Source organism: Leptonychotes weddellii, chromosome 16, assembly GCF_054177405.1.
Source record: "Leptonychotes weddellii isolate Sample4059 chromosome 16, ASM5417740v2, whole genome shotgun sequence".
Lineage (NCBI taxonomy): Eukaryota > Metazoa > Chordata > Mammalia > Carnivora > Phocidae > Leptonychotes > Leptonychotes weddellii.
Genome location: NC_138384.1, coordinates 14,828,316 through 14,833,882, shown reverse-complemented (window position 1 = coordinate 14,833,882; position 5,567 = coordinate 14,828,316). Strand labels below are relative to the sequence as shown.

Genomic DNA, 5,567 nt, shown 5'->3' with positions numbered 1-5,567 from the left:
TTTTTGGTAAAGATAGCTGGATTCCTCTCCATGAGGGTTATACCATTTCACTTTCCCATTAACATTGCACCCCTGAGCCTGTTTCAACTCCAGCATTAAGAGTTGTCAAAACTAATTTTTGTCAATGTGATAGGTAATAAATGATATCTTATTGTAGTTTTGATTACCTTATTATGAGCAGGTTGAGACTTTTTTTTTATAAGCTTAATGGCTATTTGTATTTTGTTGTTGTTATCTGTTTGCTTGTTTGTTTTTACTGAGGACTGTGTGTGTCCTTTGTCCATTTTTATTTTGGGTTCATCATTTCTTCTTGAATTCTAGGTAATTGTTATAATCTTTATAAAAATAATCTTTATAAATTATAAAGGGAGATCAGTTTTTGTATATAAATTTTAATTTTCCCCCTTCCAGATTAGTCACTGGAGTTTTAATTTTGCTTATAGTGGTTTTTGTTGTTGTTTGGTGGTTTTTTGGGCATGTATAAGGTTTAGATTTTTATTCAGTCAAATTTACCAATCTTATATTGCCTTTGGATTTTGCGGTCTAACTTCTACAGGACTTCCCCACTCCATTTTTAATGTATTTCTAGTATTTCATTTTTTACCTTTAAAGCTTTAATCCTTTTGGAGTTTTTGTGTACAGTGTAAAGTAGGGAACCAACTTTATCTTTTCCCAGACTGCTACTCAGCCATCCTGACATTTATTAAAATGTCCTTCTTCATCTCAGTAATTTGAAATGTCATCTTTATAATATAATAATCTCCTATATACATTTTGGTCTGTTTATGAACACCTGATTTTGTTCACTGGCCTGTCTCTTCAGTCACCAATTATACACTTTTAATTAGTGTGTTTTGATAGCTAGTAGGTCTATTCTCACATAATTTCTCTTTTCCAGAGTTTTCCTGGCTCTTTTTTTTTTTTTTTAAAGATTTTATTTATTTATTTGAGAGAGAGAGAATGAGAGAGAGCACATGAGAGTGGGGACGGTCAGAGGGAGAAGCAGACTCCCTGCCGAGCAGGGAGCCCAATGCGGGACTCGATCCCGGGACTCCAGGATCATGACCTGAGCTGAAGGCAGTCGCTTAACCAACTGAGCCACCCAGGCGCCCCTTTCCTGGCTCTTTTAAAATTTATTTTTCTATATGAATTTAGGTATCTATTTGTCTAGTTCTAGGGGAAAAAAACAAAACCCTGTTGGTATTTTAGTGGATTGCATTAAATTAACTAAGGGAGAATTGACTTTAAGTCTTACTTTTCAAGAATATAGCATCTCTTTTACATACTACTTTTTATCCCTTGGTTGTAGTTCTCTTTTCCTCCTGTCATTTGGTTTTGTACATTTCTTATTAAGCTTGTTCCTAGCTGTGAATAGGTTCTTCCCTCCATTGTATCTTTTAACTGTTGTTTTATTATATAGAGTGTATTGATTTCTTTTTAATTAATTCTACATCCTGTCACCTCACTGAATTATCTTATATTTTGTTGTGGTATTTTAGTAGATTAATTGAGTTTACAGATACAAAATCATATCTCAAAATAGGGATAGCTTTGCCTCTTTTCAGTTTTATGCCTCTAATTTCTCTCTCTAGTCTAACTGGTCTAAGATAGTGTTAAATATGGTGATGACTCTGAGCTGCTTTGTGCTCAATTTTAGCACGAATACTCCCTGTGTTTCTACATTATATCAGAAGTGTGACCTCTGGGCTGATTTTATGTGATGCACTCATCTACCCATATCCCCCCAGTTGTCCCAGAGGTCACCTGTGGGCAGTTATTATCCATAGGGCAAGCTTCCTGCCTGTCTCTGCTTGAGCACATTCTCTAGCTGTGGGAGGGTGTTCTTAGCCTTTGTGCAGACCAGACTGGGTATCCTGTGGAGCTCTTGCTTCCAAAGACCCCTGTAACCAATGAGGTTTGGAAGTCATTGGATAAATACTCAAGCTTCTTCATATCTCTGGGGAACAGCCCAGAGGTGTGTTCCATATAGTCTTTAGAATACTATATTCCAGAAGGTTTAGGAAAAGGAGAGGATAGAGAGGAGAGCTATCATTGTTGCCTAGCGTCTGGCATATGATAGGCATTCTGCATATTCTCTGTGTGGAGAGGCTGATTAGACTTAAAGGAACACAAGGTACTAATCTTACCCAAATGGCCCTGGGTACCCAGGTGTGTTGAATCTTGGAGAGTCTTCTCTAGAATAGTTGGTCTAAGGACAAATGGAGTGGAACTGCTAGAGCTGCCCTTAAATCAAGGCATCTTCTGTAGCCCATGTATAGGCAGTGCTCATATGGAAGCAGAACTTTCTCTGGAATTTTTTAGGATTTGTATCTTTTTAAAAAATGTTATTTATTTGAGAGAGAGAGAGTACACTCATGAGTTGGGGGGCAGGGCAGAGGGAGAAGCAAACTGCCTGCTGAGCAGGGAGCTCTATGTGGGGCTTGATTCCAGAACCCCAAGATCACGACCTGAGCTGAAGGCAGATGCTAAACTGACTGAGCCACCCAGGCACCCCTAGGATTTGTATCTTAACTTTGACATTATGAAAACTTGCCAGAATTGTGTGTGTGTGTGTTGTCTCCCCCACCCATCCCACTCTTTCCGTTTTTCTTTTTTTTTTTAAAGATTTTATTTATTTATTTGACAGAGAGAGTCACAGCGAGAGAGGGAACACAAGCAGGGGGAGTGGCAGAGGGAGAAGCAGGCTCCCCGCCGAGCAGGGAGCCCGACGTGGGGCTTGATCATGACCTGAGCAGAAGGCAGACACTTAATGACTGAGCCACCCAGGCGCCCCTCTTTTCCGTTTTTCTTTCACTGCTGTTAGACTAGTTTAGAGTTTCCAGATCTTTCTTTCAACTCTTCTTATTTCTTCCTTAATCTCTGAAGTTTTTATGCTGTGGTATGCTGTGTTTGGCTGTATTTTCCAATTGACTGTTTTAATTTTTAGCTTAATCCATTTTGACTTTAGATCACATAATGAGGATTTAATTTCAGTGGTTTTTTTTAACAGACTTTATTTTTGTAAGAGCAGTTTTTGGCCCACAGTAAAATTGAGGGAAAGGTACAGAAATTTCCCATATATCTCTGCCCCCAACATGTGCATAGCCTTTGCCAATATCAACATCTCCCACCAGAGAGGTACATATGTTACAAATGATGAACCTACAGTGACACATCCTACTCACTCAAAGTCCATAGTTTACCTTGAGTTTCACTCTTTGTATTATACATTTTATGGATTTGGACAAATGTATAATGACATATATCCATCATTATATTATTATAGTAATATGTATTATATAACATAATTTTATATAGTAAATTATATATATTAATTATAAATATATAATTATATTAATATATATATAATATGGAATATATTACAGTATAGTAATATGGTATCCAAAGTATTTTCACTGCCCTAAAACCTCCTGTACTCCTCTTCTCCTTACCCTCCAACCCTGACAACCACTGATTTTTTCACAGTCTCCATAGTTTTGCCTTTTCCAGAATGTCATATAAGTAGAATCAGTTAGTAATATGCATTTCAATTTCTTTGATGTCTTATCATAGCTTTTTAGCTCATTTCTTTTTAGTGCTAAATAATATTGCATTGTCTGGATGTACCACAATTTATTTATCCATTTACCTACTGAAGGACATCATGGTTGCTTCCAAATTTTGGCAATTGTGCATAAAGGTGTTATAAACATCTGTGTACAGATGATTTTTATGTGGGTATGTTTTCACCTCCTTTGGGTAAATACCAATGAGTGAGATTGCTGGGTTGTATGATAAGAGTATGTTTAGTTTTATAAGAATTTGCCAAATTGTCTTCCAAAGTGGCTATACCAATTTGTGTTCTTACCAGCAATGAATAAGAGTTCTTGTTGTTCTACATCCTCACCAGCATTTACTGTTGTCAGTGTTCTAGATTTTGGCCATTCCAACAGGTGTGTAGCGGTATTTCATTATTGTTTTAATTTACATTGGCATGGAATATGATGCAAAGATCTTTTCATATGCTTAATGCCATGTGTATATCTTTTTTTGGTGAGGTATCAAGGTCACTCATTTTTAATTGGATTGTTTTCCTGTTTTTGACTTTTAAGTTCTTCATTTATTTTGGATAATAGTCCTTTTTCAGATGTGTCCTTTTTTGAGATTTATTTATTTATTTTAGAGAGGACATGAGTGGGAGGGGCAGAGGGAGAGTTGGAGAGAGAGAGGGAAGAGCAGACTCCTGCTGAGCACGGAGCCCAATGTGGGGCTCAGTCGCATGACCCTGAGTTCATGACTTGAGCCATAATCAAGAGTCGGATGCTCAACCAACGGAGGTATCCAGGCACCCCTATTTGTGTCTTTTGCGAACTTTTTTTCCTAGTCTGTGGCTTATCTTCTCATTTTATTGATATATCTTTCTCAGAGCATGAGTTTTAAATTTTAATAATGTTTAGCTTATCCATTTTTTCTTTCATGGATTGTGCTTTTCATGTTGTATCTAAAAAGTTACTGCCATTCCCTAGGTTATCTAGATTTTCTCCTAGGTCATCTTCTAGGAGTTTTATAGTTTTGCATTGTACATTTAGGTCTGTGATCTATTTTGAGTTAATTGTTGTGAAAGATGTAAGGTCTGTGTCTAGGTTGATGTTTTTGCATGTAGATGTTCATTTGTTTCAGTACCATTTGTTGAAGAGACTATGTTTTCTCCATGATAATGCCTTTCCTGTTTTGCCAAAGATCAATTGACTGTATTAATGTAGATCTATTTCAAGGCTCTCTATTCTGTTCCATTGATCTGTTTGTCTCAGTGACAAATTTTTGTTTATTTTCTAATTTGTTTTTATTCATAGTTTCCTGCTCTTATTTTATGAGTGCAGTGTTCTGTCATATGTGTGTGTGTATGTATTTAATATTAAAGACTGATTTCTTCTGTTAATGTTTTCAAGTGTCATCCATGTTGTAGTATGTATCAAAACTTCATTCCTTTTTATTGCTGTATAGTATTCCATTGTATGGATATACCACATTTTGTTTATCCATTCATCAGTTGGATACTTGCCTATTATGAATAATATTGCTGTGAACATTTATAAGTTTTTGTGTTGACACATGTTTTCAATTTTCAGGGGTATGTACCTAGGAATGAAATTTCTGGGTTGTATGGTAACTCTAGGTTTAACATTTTGAGCAACTGTGAAAAAGGTTTATAGAGTGGCCACACAAGTTTACTATGTCACAGGAATATATGAAGATTTCAACTTCTTCATGTGTCAATTCTTCCTCTGTTTTGTGGTGTTGATTTTCCTAAAATGTTTCATGATTCTTTGTTTATGTTCCTTATATTGGACATTCTCTGGTTGTTGTTGTTACACAGTTAAGTTTTGGATATATTATAACTCAGGAACAGATAACTACAATACATATATACTTTTAAACTACAATTAACTAGAATGCTTAGAAAATGGACATGGATCTTCCTGATTAACGCTGTGAATTGTGCAAGACTGTTGAATCACAGATCTGTACCTCTGAAACAAATAATACAATATATGTTAAAAAAAAAA

The 5,567-nt window shown here is 35.9% G+C and overlaps 1 long non-coding RNA gene and 1 pseudogene across 2 annotated transcripts in view; one reads left to right on the top strand and one right to left on the bottom strand.

The window, feature by feature from the left end:
- The window catches only part of LOC115944040 (uncharacterized), an 892,253-nt gene that overhangs the window by 158,348 nt on the left and 728,338 nt on the right, over positions 1-5,567 (top strand). The gene's annotated exons all lie outside the window — the stretch shown is intronic.
- Positions 1-5,567, bottom strand: part of LOC102730585 (large ribosomal subunit protein eL20 pseudogene) — an 18,116-nt pseudogene that overhangs the window by 11,978 nt on the left and 571 nt on the right.